This window comes from Herpailurus yagouaroundi, unplaced genomic scaffold, assembly GCF_014898765.1.
Source record: "Herpailurus yagouaroundi ecotype Mexico unplaced genomic scaffold, PumYag 162, whole genome shotgun sequence".
In the NCBI taxonomy this organism is placed as follows: domain Eukaryota; kingdom Metazoa; phylum Chordata; class Mammalia; order Carnivora; family Felidae; genus Herpailurus; species Herpailurus yagouaroundi.
This window is the reverse complement of record NW_024412403.1, coordinates 27,822,403-27,844,911: the sequence shown is the minus strand read 5'-3', so window position 1 is coordinate 27,844,911 and position 22,509 is coordinate 27,822,403. Positions and strand designations below refer to the sequence as shown.

General features: G+C 35.5%; 1 long non-coding RNA gene across 2 annotated transcripts in view; it reads right to left on the bottom strand.

Moving 5' to 3' along the window:
- Window positions 1-22,509, bottom strand: part of LOC121036073 (uncharacterized) — a 48,625-nt gene that overhangs the window by 10,853 nt on the left and 15,263 nt on the right. The window contains exons 1-3 of one of the 2 annotated variants that reach the window (XR_005793222.1): window positions 8,689-8,986; window positions 6,734-6,826; window positions 5,803-5,864 (exon numbers count right to left, since the gene is read on the bottom strand). This is a non-coding gene — a long non-coding RNA (uncharacterized LOC121036073). Of the gene's footprint in view, window positions 1-5,802; window positions 5,865-6,733; window positions 6,827-8,688; window positions 8,987-22,509 lie in introns of those variants that run through there. The other variant, XR_005793223.1, reaches the window with a different exon arrangement.

Here is a 22,509-nt window from a genome sequence, read left to right as displayed (position 1 = left end):
TCAAGATATTGGCATGAACCTTTCTTAGATTCATCGCTGCTGCTAACTTGAGCATTTTTAGTCAGATTGTTTCCCTGTATTTGTACATATTTCATGAGGAACATCTCTATATTTTTAAAAAGCTCGAGGTAGTTTCACTTTGAGAGCTATTTTATCCATGCTCTAAACAAAATAGAGCCTGTTAGCTGATAAATTTGAATATTATAGGCATTCATACAACTTAAAACTTCTCTCTCAACCAAATCTTTCTGTTTAACTAAAAAATAAGCAAAAGTAACATGTTTATTTTTATTTAGAAACACTGTCAAAATTAAAACAAGAGAACCAAATGCCAGCAATGCCTTGCAGTGCAGGCAATTTCTAGAACAATTCATGAAAAAAAGGATCTGTTTTAATAGATTATTTGAGTGGTTCAGAATATGTCACTTATGAATTTTTATATACTTACATAAATGAGAACTGTTAAAATTGAAATACCTAATAGATGTTTGGGTTTTTTTTACCTTAAAACTCTACATCTGTAACTTACTTAACTCTCCTGAAGTCTGTCCTTCTTGCCTTTAGATAATGACATGAGCTAATTGTCATACAGTATTTTAAAATATATGTTTTAAATTGCTCTAGGAACTCGATTTATAGTAACTTCTTCAGATGCTCAAAACCAAGTGCAGGGCTGTGGTATATCTTTAAGACACAGTGGAATTTTCATAGAAATAACTTAAGAATCAGTAAATAATGAATGGGAAGAAAACAAATATTTCCATTATATAAGAAAGAGAAGTTCATATCACTGCATGTCACTGAAGGCCATTGAGAGTATTTAGGTTGAACTTTGAAAAAATATTTCTGATTATGAAATAGATCATGAGCAGAGTAGTCTTTCTTCCCCGTTTGTGACAGGGATATTAGTAAAGTCAGTGGAGGCGTTACGGAACTAGCATTTATTGAGTACTTACTGTATATTAAGCACTAAGCTAAATGCTTTGTAAGAATTCACATTTAATTCAGTCCTTGCTATAAATCTGGAAGTTTGTGTTATCCTCAAGTTACCCATGAAGGAACTGAGGTTTAGAGAAGTTAACTTGTCCAGGATCACAATGCTGGAGAGTTGCAGAACTGAGACTAGAGCAGCCATGCCAGTGAAAGTTATTTAAATTCTCTGGGTTTTAGATTTTTCCTATGTAGAATGAAGATAATAAAGGCCCATCTCTTATGATGTTTGTGGTAAAAAATGAGGTAACACATTTTAGAGCATGTTCAGTGAATGTTTAGGGAATATTATTCATCTTCCTCAATCAACTGTGTACACATTGCTAAAACTTTGTCATTTATAACACTGTATTGAAATTACGTGTGTGTCCTATTACTAAACCATGAGCTCTAGGAGGAGTTGGCTGGAAACTATTTAGTCCCTCCATGTCTCCTTATCTTGTACGGAGTACACACCCCAGGACATAGGAAGCATGCAATGAATGGCTTGTTTTCTCAATGAGAAATGAGTAGGAGACAGGACAAGTGGGCAGAACCATCTTTTGTTGGTTGGAAGACAGTTGGACAACATGGTTCAGATTTTTTAAATGTGCTTATTCTTTGACTCAGCAATTTCACTTCTAAAAATGTATGCTGGGGCACCTGTGTGGCTCAGTTGGTTAAGCGTCTATTGGTTTCGGCTCAAGTCATCATCTCCTGGTTCGTGAGTTTGAGCCCCGCTTCGGGCTTCATGCTGACAGTGCAGAGACTGCTTGGGATTCTCTCTCTTTCTCTGTCTTCCCCTCCCCCACTCACTTGCTTTGTCTCTCTCTCTCTACAATAAATAAATAAACTTAAAACTAAAAAAAGATTATTTTTTAAAATGTATGCTAAAGAAGTAATGAGATTTGTGTACCAAGCTGTATTTTTGACTACCATCAGCACAACTTTGTCTTCAACAGGGAAAAATTGAAACATCCTAATTGCCAATTTAAAAATTATACAATAGGTATATCATGGAATAGTGTGTAGTTTTTAAAAGTGATATATACAGGGGCGCCTGGGTGGCTCAGTCGGTTAAGCCTCCAACTTCAGCTCAGGTCATGATCTCATAGTTCGTGGGTTCGAACCCCATGTCAGGCTCTGTGCTGACAGCTCGGAACATGCAGTCTTCTTCAGATTCTGTGTCTCCCTCTCTCTCTGCCCCTCCCCCACTCATACTCTGTTTCTCTCTGTTTCTCAGAAATAAACATTTTAAAAAATTAAAAAAATAGTAAAAGTGACATACACATACATTTAGTAGAGGCAAGAGAGTCCCACAATACATTCGTTGATGAGTACAAAATGCTGTTTATGCAACTGTATGATCCTGTTTTTGTAACACACACATGCACACACTCATGCACAAATACATATTATAAAACTGTATAAATGAAAACATTAACAATGGCTCTATCTGGGTAAAGGATCACAGGCTATCTTTCATTCATGCTTTATTCCTATGAATTACTCTGTAGAATGCATATTTTTTATATTTGAGAAATAATAGCTTATTTTAAGAAATGAATGACATCATCAATACCTGGAGTTTTGACATAGGACCTCAACAGCAGACAGTGTTTCAGAGTTTGTAAATCTTGAGCAAACCACATCTTAAAAGAGTTGTTCGGTATTATGAAATTATTACAAACAAATGCCTTTTAGACTAGTGTCCTCTTTTTTTACTTTTGTAAATAAACATGGGAGGCTTTCAGGAGTTTCTCAGCTTGCTTCTCTTCTACTCTTCATGCTTACGTGAGGTCAGAGACACAAACTTTGAATCACAGAGATATGGGATTTATTTGGGTGGTTTAATAACCAGGAAAGCCACAGGATATGTTTGAAATTTTCTCTGTCAGATAAAATGATGGAACTCCAAGGCGCTACACTCTGATTTTTTATTTTTTTAGGATATGAGTACACATTAATATTAAGGGGACAAATTTATTTCTGACTATTTTGGAGAAATATTGACAATGGAACACTTGGTTCTAATCAGGTTGGCTGTCAGCCCACTGTAGGAGGAGTTGCTTTATAAAAAGTAAAAAAACAAAACAAAACAAAACACACCACTTCCATGTACCATCTGTGGAGATAATGGAGCCTTGACAACTGTTGTTTGTCATAGTGGACAGAGTGAGATACAGAAATACCCAAGAAGAGAAGCAGTGGATATGGAAAAGAGTGCATATGATCTATATGAATAAATGTGATTCCAGAGATCAAAAGTGAGATGAGAATATGGGATTTCAGGAAAACTAGTCTCTTGGGGTAGCAACATTAAAATTTTTAAACATTCATTTTTTAAAAATTTTTTTTTTGTTTATTTATTTTTGGGACAGAGAGAGACAGAGCATGAATGGGGGAGGGGCAGAGAGAGAGGGAGACACAGAATCTGAAACAGGCTCCAGGCTCTGAGCTGTCAGCACAGAGCCCGACGAGGGGCTTGAACTCACGGACTGCGAGATCATGACCTGAGCTGAAGTCGGACGCTTAACCGACTGAGCCACCCAGGCGCCCCTAAACATTCATTTTTAATTTGTAGAAGTTTTAAGTGATCACAAATGTGTCTCCAGTAGCCAAGATTTGGGTAACACTGAACACGATTACTCCGTCCCTTGTCCTTAAAGGGAATCTCTTTCCTGGCTTATTATTATTGCCCATTATGATCTTTGCAGTTGAACATTCCAAAATGAAGTAGAGCAACTGGAACACAGAGTTACTGTGACAATGGCCTGCAAGAATTTTGCAACAGTGGTGGTCATCGTCTGCATAATGCCATTTTTGTTGTCAATGGCTGCAATTGCAGTTTTTATAAAACTTATCTTTCTCATGGAGCAACTTTCTACGTGAAGAATAAAAACCTTAGTTTTGGTTATTAGACCCATGGGCTTCAGTACTGAAGACCACCAGCTCTCTTTTAACATGTGAAATAAGTGGGATTTAGCCTACAGTAGGGTCTGTGATTATTCAGCTCCTCCAAAAGTAGCTCCTGACTTTGATTTTGCAAAACACATTAATATTAATTTTGTTTCTTGAACATTTGCTTTTCATATAACAGAATCCACATGCTTGGTTAAGGCCAACATATGCTGTTTATTATGCAGGTTTATCTGTTCCTGATGATATAGCACATAAATCAAATCTAAATTAAACCAACACCACTTTTCCCCTGTGCCATGATATTTGGGGATGAGATTGTTTGCTAAGGAATCATGTGGAAGAATAAAATACTTTTGCTTATTGAATGTGACACAATATATTTAGAATCCTTTGTGAGATATTCTGATTGCCCTCAATAGTAACCCTATTAGTGATCGGGAACTTTAAAGATTTCCATTCTAAGTCCTCTTGTTTACAGGGTTATTTTGCTTAGCTTTCGAAATATTTCTAGTAGTTGCATATAAGCTTACAAGCAACATGGAATTTAACAAACATTAAATTGGCTTGGTGGGACTAAGGGTGTTTTTACTTGTTTGGTTTATTTTAAAATCTGAGGTGGAAGATACAACATTCATAAAATACATGTATAAAAAGCTTTGGGGACTTGGGACTTCGGGTGACTCGGTTAAGCATCTGATGCTTGACTTTGGCTCAGGTCATGATCTCATAGTTTATGAGATGGCGCCCCTTGTCAGGCTCTGCACTGACAGTGTGGAGCCTGCTTGGGACTCTTTCTCTCCCTCTCTCTCTGCCCCTCCCTGCTCTCTCTCTCTTTCTCTCTCTCAAAAAATAAATAAACATTTTAAAAAAAGGTTTGGGGACCATTTTTATTCTTTTTGTCTTCAGTAGAATAAACTGTTGGTTACAACATTCAGATAGATATTGGGGCATTTCTTATGTGAAAATGGTCTATTAATTCCAGGACTGAAGGAATAGGGAGAGACATCTTTGTTCATGGTTTCTCAAATTGTCTTTATAACCAAACCACCTATTTTTATATTTAGCTGTACTAAAGTGAACTTTTTTGTGACAATTTCTCATGTTTCCCTATTCTTTATGCAATGTGGAAATATTTATCGAGTTCATAAATGCAATATACTCTTCATTGGAGATCATGGGCCTGATCTCAAGACTCTCAAACTGTCCCATCTGAAAGACATACTGGAAAACCAACTTGCCAGACAGCCCAACATATTTAAGGCTTAGTTCAAATATTACTTTCTCCAAACAGCTTTGCTCTATTCTTTTTGTTCCTTTGTGCATTTATTTATCTTTCCAGAGCTGAAAATTCTCTTCCCTGCCTGTCAACTTTCATGATAGTTTTTGTCTATCTAGATAGATTAGTTGCAGGGAAAAGATTCATTCAAGCTACCTAAAAGTACAAGGGAGATTCTTATGAGTCCTTACAGCCTGCAAATGGAATCTTCTCAGGAATAGAACAGGCATGCTGGCTCCTTCAGCCAGCCTGGGCTGTTAAATCTGGGCTCCGTGATTTATCTGCTTGGCATTTCTGTTCCTCTCTCCTTTGACTAGCATGGCCTTGGTGACCTTCTCTACATCCTCTTTTACTGCCCCCTACTGCTGGGTTTCTTCTAATTCCAAATATTAGACTGATCACTTTCATTTCCTTCAAGAGCTATGTAGGCCCATGGAGTGTTTCACCACTGTTGTCCTCTAGCTTTCACTCATCACTGGCACTTGGGTCAGCATCTCTTATTAGGAAAGCAAGACCATAATGCATATGTCTGTGAATATTAGTCTGTGAATACCTAGTGAGCAGAAGGTGGATATCTTGTTTATATACGAACAGATATATTTATTTGTATTTGTTTATATTTTATGTATACATACTAAAAAGGATGTCCAGGATCTCTGTTTCTACTTAAAGATTTTCAGAAAGCTGGAATACAGAGCTGGAACAAAGAGCATAATGGTTCATCAAAATTGACTTCACATTGGGCTAAAATGTTGTCTACTATTCTTTGAAACAGGAATAAAAATATCTGTGCCTGAAGAGTTGGCAAGATACTTAATATCTCAGAAGATTTCTTTAAAACATGAAGAGTGAAATTAATGAATTCTGTTAAGTCCTTATCATATCTGACCTCTTTGTATTTGACAGTGTTGACCACTCTTCTTGATCATTCCTTCTTCCTTCTTAGTGAACTATTTCTTCTCTGATTCCTCCGTTGGATTCTCTTTTTGTGCCCACTCCCCAAGTATTTGTATCATCCAGGCTGTTGTTTCTGGGCATGTTCTTAATTATACAAACATCCTAACCAACATCATTCTTTCTCATGGGATCAACAATCAGCTGTAATCATGAAATCTATGTTTTCATCCTCAACCTGTTTACTAAGTGCCAACTTATAGGATGTTTCCTGCTGGCTACTTACAGGCATATGCAATCTTGCCTTCCCAGATCAAACTCTTTGTCTCCACCCCTTGCCCCTGACACTACTTCTGACTTCTGATTTTAGTATTCCTTATGTCAGTGAGCATTTCCAACTAGCCACCCAAGGAGAAAGAGTGGGTAATTCTCTACTTCTCTGTTTTAGCTCCCGGCCTGAATCAGTAATCATTTGTCAAGTCTCTTTACTATTATCATAGTAGAGAACTTCCTCATATCTCTCATAACTCTTTTCCCTGATTTGAGGATCATTTTCTCTCTTCTATCATGTTATTGCTTCCAGAATGTGTTTACTAGAATATAAATATGTCATGCTATACCTCTACTTAAAATCTTTCGGTGGTTTCACAATGCCTTCAGAATTAAACTCACATTCATTTTGTATGGCATCAAAGATTTTCAGTGGTCAGACCCCTCTTCTCACTTTTGTTCTTATCCTCCTTTTTCACATATTCTTTCCAGCATCTGTGCATGATATAAACACATAAAAGAAGATCTGGTTTGTGTAGAGGATTAAATGAGATACAACTTTTCACCATTCTAATGAAGACTGCCAATTAAAATTTCCACTTTAACAGTATTATATTAATTCCCTATGAACTATGTTCAACTGTTAAAACACATGGGAGTTTTTTAAATGAAAGATTGCCATCATATCTGGCTTACCAATAGGTGGGGCAAAATATACTTTTCGTTTTGAATTGATTAAATGACAAAGAAAATTTACTTGTGCTGTGATCTATGAAATAGATAGGAGGTATAAACTGGGTAACTTGAATCATATGATATTTTGATAATTTACTGTGGTCATATTATCTAAGAATTGATATTTTTAAGGTTTTTTTATTAAAAGAAAGAAGGCACCATATGTTTAAAAGACGAAATGTAATCTAGCATTTCAGTTTTGCTTCTACTGACTTCAGAGCCTATTTGAGAATCTAATTTACTGACTTAAGATATGGTCTGCAAGCAGAATCTAGAAAAAAATGTGTTGGATTAGAAAAATCGTTGCAGTCTTAAGTGTGTAGGGATTTGAATTATGTATTTTGTGGGAAAGGTCAGAAATAGAATTTAAACTATTTGCAAATGCCTTTGTTCTATTTCTTTTGTATCATCAAAATATGATTTTTCTTTTCTGTCACATAAGTCCTCTATAGCTAGCTGGATGAAGTGATTATGAAAAGTTATGAAATTAATTTTCAGATGCTTTTTCTCATTCCTTATCTTGTTCTTTACATAATTGATAAACTTGAGATGATTAGTGTTCTTCTAAAGTAAACATTTCATAGCAAACAAAAAAATTCCTCCTTGGAACATAAAACAATTGCTAAAATCGCTACAGTGAGAAAAGGTCAATATTTCAATCTTGTTTATTTCAGCTGGCATAAAAATGAATTGGCCAGATTTTCATTTAGAAATAGTATAATTTATCAATTTAACTATGTAAAAACCTTAAAAAAAAGTTCAACAGCTGAAGATGCTCCATCTATCTGATAAAATATGTCTGTCTCTAAAGGTCTATCTGATAAAACATGAATCATTGTAAGACTGGATATAATCAAAACATCAAGTAGAAATGGAAACAGTGTTCTTTCTCTTGTTTGCTTGTTTTATTTTTTCATTTTATATATCTCCTTTGTCCATCACAATGTATATTTTAAGTCCGGTTGCTCTTAGCTATTTTTATTTCCTCTGAAGATTTTTAGTTTGTTGTGTGTATCTCTGAATTCTAAAGACTTTTATTATTTTCCTGTCACTCCTCCTTAAGTGGTTTTTCCCATAAATAGAATACATTCAGGGCAATAAAATACAAACAACTTTTCTAATACAGTGCCACAGGGGAATCTATTACTCTATGCTATTTAAAAATTTGGTCAAGTCCATTTTAAAGAGAAAAGTGTAGGTAGAAATAGAGAACCACATTATGGTTTTGTATTATGTGTGTTAGTTTCTATCACTGCCATAACAAATTGCCACAAACATCAGTCTGATGCGAACGTTCTTGACTTAAGTCACATTGTTGAACAGGCCATGGGTTAGCACAGATTAGTTTGTCACAACAACTATAGTTGTCTGGCATTGCAGGGCATCAAGATCAATGCTATGTATAAAATATACATGTCCAGCTGAGAAATAGGAGCTGTTGGTTTCTGGACCAGGGACTAACGGGGAAACCAAGATGGAGGACTGGCCACAAAGATAACATAATGATTATTTCACCATAGTCTACAGCCTAATGTTTGTAGTCAACTGTTTCTAGAACAACCTAAAAGCACAAGACAACTCTCTTCAGAATGAGGCATAGTTCTGTAGGAAGAGGTGCTTACCTTTCCATATCCTAAACTTAATTTAAACAAATCAAGGAATGACTGAGCTGTCCCAATAGGACCCAGTGCTTAATAAACCAATATTCAATCCTCAGTTTTCAAATCATAGAAGTTTAACAGTAGAAGGGATGTCAGAAGATCATTTTCTCCATCATCCTAAACATGCTCAGAACAGGTAGACCAGGGAAGAAAAAACAAAACAGTTGCTCAGGGTCCAACTATGCATTGTAACGGGCACAAAACAGCAAAGCTGCAACTCTACTATTCCCCACTTTTTACGTCTTCAAAAGTTCCTACTTTGTTGACTATGACTGTGATTATGGGCTCTATATACTATTTATATATAATTGTATTTGAGAAGCTATTAAGCATATGTAATTTTTATATCACTCTCACTACATACCTTTATAACTCCTAACTGGAATAGCTAAAGCCTTACTTTTCTGTCCTTCTGATCTTTTCTCTACTACTAATTTGTGTAATTTGATCTGGGCTGAATAAGTGCTTTGGCTTCAAGACGCCCGTTACTGATGACAGAATTTTCGTAATCTTTGCTAACGTACTTCCTCGAAGTAGAGCTTGATGTAGCCAGTCTCTCCCAGCTAACATCTATGAGGTTTTGCTTGTGTGTGAAATGGAAATTGTGGACTTCTCTACTGAAGTATTCTGCCTTTCTCCCCATAGTGCACTATGTCCATACCTGTGTTCTCTCTGGTTGCTCTAGTATCATGATAGGTTTGGTGTTCCAGGTGGTCTTGGTCACTTCCTACTTGGAAAGAAATAAAAGACATCTCTCCCGACTCTGAAGTGTGATGTTACCTTCCATGTATCATCTTTAAAATATCTTCTAAGAGAATAAGATGAGGAGATTTTATCATTTAATCACTTTATGTCCGACATCCTGGAGGCTAAACATATTCACTAGAGAGAAATATGAACTTCGGAAAATAAGCCAGTTGAAAAAACCCATAGTCTTCTTCCTCAAACACTTTTACTAGGTACATTTTGATATATTTCCTTTCAAGGTGTTTGATTTAACTGTAATCTTATTACATTGATGCATTTCTATTTTGTTTTTCAACTATATAACACAAGTATTTCTTTTTCATATTTTTAACATCTGCAGGTAAACTTTTCATAACTTCTGTGATCATTTTTGCAAAGAATTGGAAATGTCATTTCCCCCAGTTTTACTGTATAATTATCTTTGTGCATTGGGCACTGCCAGCCTTCATATTTAGGATAATTCCACAGAAAATATTGTCAAAATATAGATAGTAGTTTGCAGAATTGGACGTGGGTCGCCACACCTCGTGCACCTGTGCCCCTTTGTGATGTCATTTTTTCAGCTTCACTCATCAAGAGAGAACATGTGTTCCCCTACTACTTGTTTCAGAACTCGTGGCTTGTTTTGACCAATAAAATATAGCAGAAGTGACAATCGTGCCACTTCCGAGCCTAAGCCTCCAGAAGCCTTATAGCTTCTGTTCATTCTTCGAATCCTAGCTGCTATCACACCAGCTGCTGATCAATGAGAGGCACAGAGCCCATTTGCTCCCATTGCTCCAACCAAATGTCAGTCAGCTGCCAAAGCAGGGCTGCCTCCCTGCATGGTAGCTGAAGCAGATGTATGAATGAGTCCAGAATGACCACCACTACCCAACGACAAGAATAGTAAATGGCTGTCCCTTTACATAAGTAAGTTTTGAGGTGCTATTTCACAGCAAAACTCACGTCTACAATCTATTTGGCCAGAAAGAATGAACGTTTTTAAGCCTTGTGATTCACATTGATAAGTTGTTCCCAAACCATTGTTAACAATTTGCTACCCTCTCCAGCTGAGGTCATCACTACTGTAAATATTCTCTGACTTGATAAAAGATAACTGGTGTTTTGTTTTAATTTTTAGGTGCAGCATTTTAAAAGCTTTTCCCCCCTCACTCTGATGATATCATTACTTTTTTAGATGTCATTTTATTGAAACAAATCATGTGTCAGAGTAAACTTTTTCTCAGATTCTTTTTCTAGAATTTAGATAATATTTGTCAGGTTTATTTGCTCTCAAAAGGTGTAAAGATACAGCACAGATGTTGATTTCATTTGCCAGATAATAGCTTTTGAAAGTCTTTTAAGGTATAATTGTCTCTTTCCAATATTTTTAGTTCTGTAATTATCAAATTTATAAAAGGTACGTTGGTTGTATTGAAGTTTCCAATGGCCTCATATGACTTCATTGGATGTTGATCTCAGTGATTATGCATGTTCTAGGTTGTTAGAAGTCATGTGATCATCTTGACTCACAATAGGAAGCAAGAAGGCAGGATACTAATATTCAAATTAGAAAATTTGCTTCCAGACCAAGTAGATGTGTGGAAAATGTAGGCAAAGTATCGGCCATTTTACTGGTGAGACTGAAGTGTTGCCATCACTCAATGCTTTCTCGTTGTTCCCATAATGAAAGCACAGATAGCATCACTCACGTTGTTTTTGGCTGTAGATTACAGAAAACCCATTCAAACAGCACTACATTCTAAGACTCATTAGTTGGGCTGATGTTTAGCCAATTCATTCTAGAATAGCTATACTAGTTTTTTAAGACTCAAAATGCTTTCTCCGTGATTGCTAAAGACCATAATAGTAATGGCTATAAGTAGTAAAATTAATTAATAAAAAGAAATTTGTATATAAAACTTATACCTGCTTTCTATGGCCATCTGCTATCTTAGTAGCATACAACAATAAAAATTTTTAACTTATGATTTTTGCAGGATTCAAATGATTTCATCTGAGCTCAGATGATCTCTGCTGGATTTGTTCAGATAGCTGCTGTCAGCTCCATGTCAGCTAGGAGTCTTTCTGATCTTGCTGGCCTTCCTCCTATCTCTCATGATGGCCCTCGCCTGGATAGAGTGCCTCAGCTCTGTTCCACACAGGTGTCATCTTCCAGGAGGTCAGCTCAGGTATGTTCTCATGGTAAAGACAGAGGAGCAAGATAGCCACACACATGCTTTCAAGTCTCTATTTGCATCACACTTACTAATACCACATTGGCCCAAGCAAATCACTTGGAGCCCAGAGGCAGGGTAGGGTGGCATTACAAAGTTACATGGAAAAAAATACACAGATACAGAAAGTGGTAAATTAGTGAGTCCATTGATAAAATCAAACTATAATAAATTCATTAACTTAGTTGCTATAGGATATGTCATAGTATCTATTGATGTCACAGTATCTATTGATAAACTAGTCCTCTCCAAAACATTTCCAGTTGTACCTACTGTGGGTATCTGTGTCATAGTATATGCATTATCTAAAACATGTTCTGTGTTTTAGAAGAATCAGCATTTAAGAATCAGCATTTTGTCATTGCTCTTTAATTAAGCATTATTGCAGTGAAATACATGTATCTCTTACTATAGGAATCTATTGGGATAGTGAGAGTTTGTATAGCAGCAGAGGCCTGTGTTACAAATATGAATCTTTAGAATCTGTGGGAGCACAAAGATTTTATGAAATAAAATAATAAACTGCTTCCTGGACTATCTTCTGATGCTGGACAAAAATCGGAAATGTCTGGAATGCATTTTGATAGCATGCAAGAATTAATACAAAATAAATCATTTGTATTTATTGAATGAAAAACAACTTGATTATATTAACAAAATTTATAAGTAGCTTATCATTGCTTTAGTATTGAAAAAATGCTAAATTTTCTGTCAATAAAGTTGAAAGGACTAAGCGCATGTATTTCATCAGAATGTTAATCACGTTCCCTTAAAGCTCATGGTTCAAATAAAGAAAATTTGCAAGCATCATCGAGGGAAAATGATCAATCAGTCATCAGTACAGTTTACATAATATCACATCAATCACTATTATATAATAAGTGATTTGAACTAATATGAACTTCCAAAAATATTTTTTGAAAGAATATCAATGAAGCAAAAAAAATTTAGAAACAATCATCAGAACTTTAATTTATATTAGAAATATTCAAGCATTTCTAGATGTAAAATATTAATTAGCATTATTTCATAAAATAATACTAATATATATAATATATGTATATTATATATATTCTCATAACCTAGATTTATGGCTCTGCATTTAGGGAAAGATATAATCATTTCTGGAAACATTTTTGGAACTTTGTCACTTTTTTGGAAAAATCTACATAAGGTAGTAGAATTTCGATTTTCCTGGATAATTTTTCAATTGTTTTACAAAAAAGGGATTGATAATTAACTTAAACATAAAATTCAAGGCTGAGGACAATTTTATAATTTTCATTAATCATGAAACTAGAAGGAATATTCTCTAAAATAATCCATCAGCTTTTTTGTTGGTCATCAAAAAAATTAAATGAGGAATATCTGCATGAAAATCTTATGATAAATTTTTCCGTAGTTGTATAATATAATACGAAAGAAAGAGTGTGGAATTTAAGACAGATTTTGATAAAAGTTTCTGGATGTTTCAACTTGGCACTACATTATCACATTTAATTATTTCTGGATAAGGCGCTAGAAGATGTAAATAACACAAATCATTAAATTTATTTCTTGCTGAGGTTTATACTTATCATATGTTAGATGAATATTAGAATTGAGTGACTTACTAGGAATTCACATAATGAAAATTAAAAGTATTTGCATTTCTATGGGCAGCTGGTATCACTAGAACAAATGTGGCTTGGAAAATTTAAGTGTTGTTTATTCACTACCAGAAAAACTTGAAATAGGAATAATTAAAAACTTGGAAAATGGACTTATTTTTTTAGAGATTCAGGTTTGAATTACAATAGTCTTATAGCTTTCACTATTTTGTTTAGCTTTATATTAAAATTTGGTTTATTAAAGCTGGCAGAGTAATTGAATGCATGATAAAAATGATTAAATCTATCGGGGCACCTGGGTGGCTCAGTCGGTTGAACCTCAAACTCTTGATTTCTGCCCAGGTCATAATCCCAAGGTGGTGGGATAGAGCCCCACATTGGGCTCTGCACTGAGATTCTTTCTCTCCCTCTCCCCCTCTCCCCACTTGTGCGTTCTATCTCTAAAATAAGTTTTAAAAATTATTAAATCTATAAAACTAAATAAAATAGGGAAAAAGAACAAGATATAGAGATAAAGGCACATATTATAGCATTTGAAGCAAAGTAATTCCAATGAAAAAGCTATTATATTTACTGATAAATCATATAAAATTGATATCACATGCAAAATATTAAATACACTTCTTGGGGCACTGTGTGGCTCAGTCAGTTGAGGGTCTGACTTTGGTTCAGGTCATGATCTCATGGTTCATGATTTTGGGCCCTGCATTGGGCTCTGTATTGACAGTTTGGAGCCTGGAGCCTGCTTCAGATTCTGTGTCTTCCTCTCTCTCTGCCCCTCCCCCACCACACTCTGTCTCTCTGCCTGTCTCTCTCTCAAAAATAAATAAACATTAAAAAAATTAAAAAAAAATATTACATACACTTCTGAGTACTTTCAATTTATTGAGTCTTAGCTCTTTTTCAAATAATACTCAGTTTGTTTATGGATTAATGATTAATAAACATCAGTAAGATTAGATTCAGTAAATGTTATATTTAAATAATTTTCATGAATTTGTAATAGACAAAGTTAATATATAAAAATCACAAAGTATTATAAGCTAGAAATATTTTGCATATAACTTTTGTTAATTTAGCAGAGACAGAGAGGATTCAATATAATGAATTACAGTTCTCTATTTGGACTATGTCACATAGTAATGAAAAATTTATGGGGAAGTCTGATAAAGTTTCTTAAGTCAAATTATGACTCAAATAGAGCCATCATTTAGCTAAAGGCAGCCATATTAGGGATCCAATTTCTAAAAATCAAGCAATTTGGAAGTTATTAGAACGATTTTATGAGTTATTACAATGATATTGTGAGTTATATTTATAACATATTTCACTTAATCAGCAGCTTCAATATCTATAAGTACATATATGTAAATAATTTATTTTATGTTGGCTTATATGTACATATATATCACAACACACAAGTTGTTTTGTATTTTAAGTACAACTGTGCTCATTGGCTCCTGTACATGGAAGCCCAGAAACAGGAAGAGATTTGGGGCAACTTTCAGCCAGTGTCTCCACCTATTTCTCTCTAACCCCTTTGGTTTTGCTCTTCTCTATATGGATTCTGTCCTTTGGCAATAGTGTTCCCAACTGGTGGCAAACTGGTTGAAGTGATCCTGTTTGGACATCCTCAGGACCTGACAGCAAAAGAGAGAGTATCTTCCAGTACTTTTCTTTTGAGAGTGAGAAAACTTCATTCCCTCTTTAGGAAACCCTCATAGCTGGCATCTTGATCCAGACTGAGTCATATGCATATTCTAAACCTGGTCTCTGTGGTTCAGGGAATGTCATATACTGACTGGCACAGGCTGACTTCCTGATCCCTTCTGGCTCAGCTGCTGGTATGCCTCCAGACCTACCAGGCCCAGCCCTGCACTCTGGGTGTACAAATGAAGAGGGAGTTGGGAGTGGCCACCTGTCACACAATGCAAGTGATGTAGGCTCCTATGTAGTGCCTTTACTTTTCTGTGGCCAGCTACCAACCTGACTCTCTGCTTTATTACTTCAGGCACATGAAACCCCAAATCACTCTAAACCAAGTATAGTTCCTTGAATCAACAAAACAGAATAAACCCTCTAAGTCCTTTTCCTCCAGTCAACGCATTCTGGAGTCATGTTTTCTATTTCCAACCCATCAAAACCCAAATGCCATCTCTTGTCATGAAGTTGATTCTCTTTGTGTTCTAAGACTATGTGAATTAAAATGACAAAAAGATGGACTTTTGATTACACAAAGTTAAGTAATCTCTTACTCCTTGCCCTTAGAGAAATGGAAGATCATTTAAATCTGCAAGCAGGGTATGAAATGCTTGTTTAAGTAACGTAAATTGAGTTAAATTTTAATATCAGTCATTTCTTTGAGAAAGTAGGAAAAAATGGTTATCCTGAGAGAGAAATTGAGATTGTACTAAATGTGCCTAATGCAGGTTACTAAAGGACAAACACCTAGGACTTTGTGAGTATACTATGAACTATTGAAGTGTCTTTGGGTTTCATTTGGCTGTGCTATGGAGGTGAGGGCTAGATGTCAAGAAAAAGGACTGTATCCACTCTTGGAATTAACTAGTCAGAAGGTTGGGAGACTGTTTCTGGGCGTAGGGCAGTCAATGCTATGGTTTGGTACTCAGGTTTTTCACAGTAAATTTTTGAAGGAACACATTGTAAATATATGTAGAATTTTTATGCTTTTCCTCCTTCTGTATACACAACATTGAACATGGTTTTCCACTCACTCTTTTTCCACACTGTTGGGCAAGACTATGTTGCCTTTGATTTTTTTTAAATCTTGGATGAAGTTCAGCCTTCCAATCCAAGTCCAGTTTTGAAGGCATTGAGAGGCAAGTTTCAAGGGACTAAGTTGGAGGTGGAGGGGTTGGCCAAATCCTTGGAGGCTTCCCTTCTATTAACCATCTTCTCGGCCACCCAGTTCTCCAGCAGTTAACTGGGTAGCAAGTTAAGACATAATTTCCCCTGGGAATAGAAAAGTGGGACTCTGGGATCCTAAAATTTGTATTAACAAATTAATTCTTTAATTATTAAAGAATCCAACATATGAAATAGCTCTAGAGAATGTTTGTCCAGGGGAAGTTTATATTTTTGGCAAGCTAAAAAATGTTGAGTATAAATGAAAATCACTTCTTTTCTGAGCACATACAGTTCTACCATGTTATTTCCTTCTAGATTTTTCCCAAATTTACTCTTAAAATGTATTTAACAGAATACTAAAATTATGTATCTCAAGTATTCCCTACATAGGTCTTAAAATTTCCTCTTGGTTGCTGTAATCTTCATAATTATTATTAAATGTAACTAGTTTTCTTAAGGAACCCTCTCTAGTTTCTTACCATCTAAATGACCTTGCAATAAGATATTAATTTATTATGATTTTTCCTCCTTTTGAATGTATTTCCCTAGATACAATTTCCAGACACAGAATTACTAAATAAAAGGTTCTGTTTATGGTTCATTATATGAAATGCCAACTATTTTTCAAAAAAATGTTTTAAACTGTTCGTATCTCACAATACATTATATATTAGTATTGTTATTCTCCAACAAAATGTATTACATTAAAGCTTATTTATTTCTTTTTTACTGTACCCCTTTCAGACTCAGCAGATCATAAGCTTCTGGAAAAAAATTGGGGCTGTGTATTTGTTTCTCAACTTCTAATTTTCTAGAAAAATGCCTAACATGTACCAAATTAATGGTAAATATTTGCTGCATTGATCTGAATTAATGGGATTTTTTTCATTGTTACAGTAAATATCAAATTACTTTGTGTTTTGGTGAATTATTTCATTGTGATTTTAGCATTTTTTTGAATGAACTGAGACTTGTGTTCTCTATTCTTAGTGTCTATTTTAAAAATGAAATGCTTCGTGGGTTTCTGTATCATCCTTGCAAGGGGACATGTTTACCTTTTCAAGGTTGGGCTAATTTTAAGATATTTTCTGTCAAAATATGCATCATTTAATTTAATTTTACTAATATAGTACACAATTATATCACTGAATCTACAGTTTGCATTTGAGATGCAATCAAAGTTAAACATTTTGATGCTTATTTACTAAAATTGTATTTATTTTGTAAATTGTTTGTTCATGACTTTGCCCTTTGCATGCTCAGTTTATATTTTATTTTTCATCTTTTTTTAAATGTCTATTTATATACGAGAGAGAGAGGGAGGGAGTGCGTGAGCAGGCAAGGGGCAGAGAGAGACAGAGACAGAATCTGAAGCAGGCTCCAGGCTCTGAGCTGTCAGCCCAGAGCCCGATGTGGAGCTTGAACTCATGGGATGGCTGTGAGATCATGACTTGAGCGAAAGTCAGAAACTTAACCATCTGAGCCACTCAGGAGCCCCTTGCTCAGTTTAATTTTAAAACAATAATTATACCTAATTTTAATTTTTTCCTATTACATTTGCTCTAGACTTTCATTTTAGCCTTTCTGGATTTTTATTTAAGGGCTATAATTCAGAAATTTCAAATTTTTGTTTAGTTTTATTTCTTTTGGGAAGAACTACCTTTTATCTTAAATAGTTCAAAAGTTATTGACCACCCTTCACATTGTTCCACAATAGGCTAAGTGGCCAGTTTTAGTCTATTTGGGGCATCCTGGATATTCTTAATGTTTTGTAATGGTATATAGTGTTTTAGAGTGTATTTAGGGAAGGATTATTATTTTTTGTAATGGGTTATTATTTTTCTGAATAGAACTTTTTCTCAAACTTGCAAAATTATCTAAGCATATTTTAATTAAAAACACTTTCTTCTGGGGCGCCTGGGTGGCGCAGTCGGTTAAGCGTCCGACTTCAGCCAGGTCACGATCTCGCGGTCCGTGAGTTCGAGCCCCGCGTCAGGCTCTGGGCTGATGGCTCAGAGCCTGGAGCCTGTTTCCGATTCTGTGTCTCCCTCTCTCTCTGCCCCTCCCCCATTCATGCTCTGTCTCTCTCTGTCCCAAAAATAAATAAATGTTGAAAAAAAAAAAAAACACTTTCTTCTGTTTTGATATATGGATTAGTATTTAGTTTTCCCAACCTTTCTATATAAAGGGTTGATTTTTATACCAGACTATTTCAGTTATTGATTATTTAGCATATATTTTAATATTGTAAATCTAGTCTCCCATCATTTTTCTTTTGAGGCTATTCTGAAATATTCTTTACTAATTAATCTTCAAAGTAAAATTTGTCATTGGAATGCCATGTCCAAGAAGGAGTTTATGATTTTGATTAAGTTTTTATTAAACATTTTATTATTTTATTTATTTTTAAACATTTATGTTATTTTAGAAATGACCGATATTAAGGGCACCTGGGTGGCTCAGTCAGTTAAGCATCCGACTTTGCCTCAGGTCATGATCTTGCCATTGATGGGTTCAAGCCCCACATCAGGCTCTGTGTGACAGCTCAGAGCCTGGAGCCTGGAGCCTGCTTTGGATTCGGCGTCTCCCTCTCTCTCTTCTCCTCCCCTGCTCATGCTCTGTCTCTCAAAAATACATAAACATTACAAATTAAAACAATAAAAAAGAAATGACCAATATTATATATAACTGTCTCTTTCCATTCAGAAACATGTTATATCTTTACATTTAGTCAAGTATAATTTTGTTCCAATAGAAACTTTTTAGTTTGTAGTATGTCATGTGTATTTCTCCTTTAGAATTTTAAATTACGATTATAATTTTAGTTAATATTGTGATGAGATACATTTTTATTTTTTTTACTATCCTACTTGGTTATTTAGGAATGCTGTTGAGTACTATCCTGTCTCATTCTTATATTTACATGTATATGTACATGTATACATGTACATGTATATGTACATGTATAACTACATGTTATAGTTTAACTTCTGATAATGATATGTCTCTTCCTTTCTCATAGGTATGTACATTTCCTTTCAGTCTATAGTGGTAGTTGCTTTAGTACAGACATTCTGTATCATGACAAGTAACCAGAATTTTATTTCCATTTTCACTGGTTTTTATTTGTAAATAAATGTTGAACTTGAGCAATGTATTCTTAAGGGCGTTCATGGAAATTATTATATTTTTGCACATATTTCTTAAATTGTGATTGTGATATCCTTCTACTGAAAAATTATGGACATTCTGAGCTAAATTTTGTAGAACTTGATAAATTATTCTACCATTCTACTACATCTCATGCCAGTTTGTTTTTAAATCTGAAAAGAAGCTGAAGGAAAAATAGCTTCAATAATAGAGTCTTTACTCAAATATTATGGCTTAGGCAATCTAGTTATATCTAAGAGTTTACCAAAATGTTTATGGGAAGCTCAGTCTCCTCTGGCAAGGCTTACAGACCTCTTGTATCTACTGCAGGGTGATTAGAAAGGGATGCCCAACAGTCCCTATGGACTGGTCAGTTTTCCTAGCAGTCTTCTGTTTGAGGTAGTTGTCAGGGTATCGATAGGGTTTGGAGGGGTATTCTCGTAATTCAGGATGCAGACTTTCACTCATCCCACCTTTGGCAGTATAACATCTTGTCCTTGTTATCAGCTGTTTCTTTTCTCTATGGGGCAGCTTTTCTAGAAATCAGCACGTCAGTGATGGTGAGAGATCATGTCGTTGCCCAGACTCAAAAGGGGCATCTCTGGTTCTAGTACTTTTGTTTCAGGCTCTCTACTTATCTTCCTGTTTTATGGGTTATCCCCACCTCCCTAGTCCCCTTTCTCTGGAGATAATGGGTGTCTTCATTCCTGAGACTTTCTAGAATTTTAGGATGTGATTTGGCTTATTTGTCCTGGCATCTCTCCAAGAAGTCACTTAGCTTTCTGTTACTATTACTCCATCCATATGCCTCCCATTTTTTTATTGACTTCACTAGAGTGCTTTTATTTCCTTGACAATTTTCTTGGTCTTGTGTGTTAATGCATTTATTTTTTTTTAACTATGTAAGTTCCTTTTTAGTTAGGTTTGGGGAGAGAAATGTGTCTGCCATGTTTTTCAGGAAGTCTCTGTCATGATACATGTATATACTGTCTGTAGTAGACAGAGCCAATTAACTCCCTGCCATCAGGGACTTTACCCATTGTTAATAAGACTTCAGATTTACCATCTGTGTGGTTTTGAAAGAGTAGATTCTTAATGACTCAAGCTACTCATCATCATTGATGGGGTGGGGGGTGAAGAATCTTCTGGTTTTTGGCTTCATTTTTCTATTTGGAGAGATTTCAGATGGACTAACACTCCGTATTCCTCACTCAACCTTCCTATGGACAAAGATTGATAGCTGATTATGGATAGAAGGAAAAAATCTCATGTTCTCAACTCAACTCTTTTCTCTCCTGTTAGATTTTCTCCCCCTCAGCAAGGCAGCATGGATAAGCTTAGTAGTATAGGATTTGCCTATATAAACATTGCCAGAGACCTATGAAATCTGAGCAAACCAATTGGGCCTTCATCTAAGCCATATTTTCTATTCAGTCTATAAGAAAAAGGGCTGACATGTTGGTCTCCATGTGTCTATCCTTATGGTTTATTTTCTGTTTCTGAACTTGAGAAGGAAAGAAAGAGCTGCTGTGTATTATATCTATTCTCCCCACCCTTGAGACAAACAAACAAATAAAACGAAACTCAACCAGTTTAACCTTATCTCTCATCCTGCAATATTTGCTTTAGCAGTGAACATGGGGTGTGAACCTAAGCCATTAGTACACAGCACTCCTTTAACTATGGTGATGGTTAAGGGTTGGGCAGCACATAAGCGTCTATAGAATGAAGCTATGAATTTCACTTGATATTTTTAGTTGAGATGTTGACTCTTTCTGGTTGGTTTTATAAGAAGGTGCCATACTGTTACCATTACTCAAACTTGTCTGTGCACCTAATGCACAGTAAGCCAATGTCTGAGACACCAGTTTTGAAGCAAAGAAAGCTGCCTTATTAGAAGGGCAGCCCAACAAGAAGGCGGGGGATCATTCCCAAAGCTTCACTGCCTCTGTTGAGCCTAGGGTAAGCTTATATACATGAGAAGAGGGTAAGAGGTTTCTTGAAATCTTTAAGGGTTGGGGGGTGCTTGAAAAATATGGAAGTAAACATTCTTCCAGACAATGAGGCACTATTTGGGACCTGGTACACTCAGATACATCAAGACAAATGTTCCTTTCCTGTCCTTATTAAGTTTCTACTGTCAGTGGGTAAACAGGGAGTAGGAGTAAAAAAACAAAATTAATGATCGATTGTGCATGAGGTTAAAAGGTGCATGAAACATAAGTAAGTAGGGAACAAAGCAGCACGTGAAGCTGATTTAATAATGCAACTAATACAACTATAGTTCTGCTTATACTTTGAAAACAGGTTTAGGAACCAAGGGTCTCCCCTCAGCATTGGGAACAATTACACCTATTTCATACCCATGACAAAGCCAGAAAGCACATGAAGAAGGAATTCAGATTAGAGAATGGAGAACCAGATGGAATTCCCAGATGGTTTTCCACCTGAAGTTTATAATGCTTCCAGACTTTTGATTTATGTGGGCTAATAAATTTCTTTTCATGTTTAAGCCCCTTTAAGATGGTTTCTCGTCATTAAAAGTATTATCACACAGTTGAATTTGCTTTTCTAGGATTTCTGTAAAATTTTCACATTTATGACAATGTGGGCTCTCCGTGATTCACAGAAAATTAATGTAATATGCACTCCCCTTGAACAGAAGCTTTGCTCTCGAGTTCTGATTGATTCTCAAATTCACAAGTCAAAATATGTTTCAACCAGGGCTAAGTTTACTTAGCCTCAAGAGGGGGTATGTCGCAGGTCCATGCTGCATGAATGCAACAACAAATCAGAGGTCTTGAATTTCCTAAGTATGTCTTGTGATATGCTTACATTATTAATTAGATGAATGTGGTCCCAAGAGACAAGATAAGTCAAGTTTAAAACACTTCAATTCAGAGAAGCTGTAAACTCTGTGGATCCTTTCAGCTTTTATATCTTGAAGAGGTATATGGTTGGCTCCCATTCTCCCAGTGTAGCAGAATCTCAATAATGTTAGTTGTTACTCAATAAACAAACTCAACAATGAAGTGCAAGTGTATGGTCTGGAAAATAGTAACCTTAGAGATGTTCTGATTAATCTTGGGTCCAGTATGCTCCTATGATTCCTTGAGTTAATGTGTAAGGAGAATTTTAAGAAAGGTTAAATCCTTAGCCGTGCCTGAGACTAGAAGATAAATCATAGA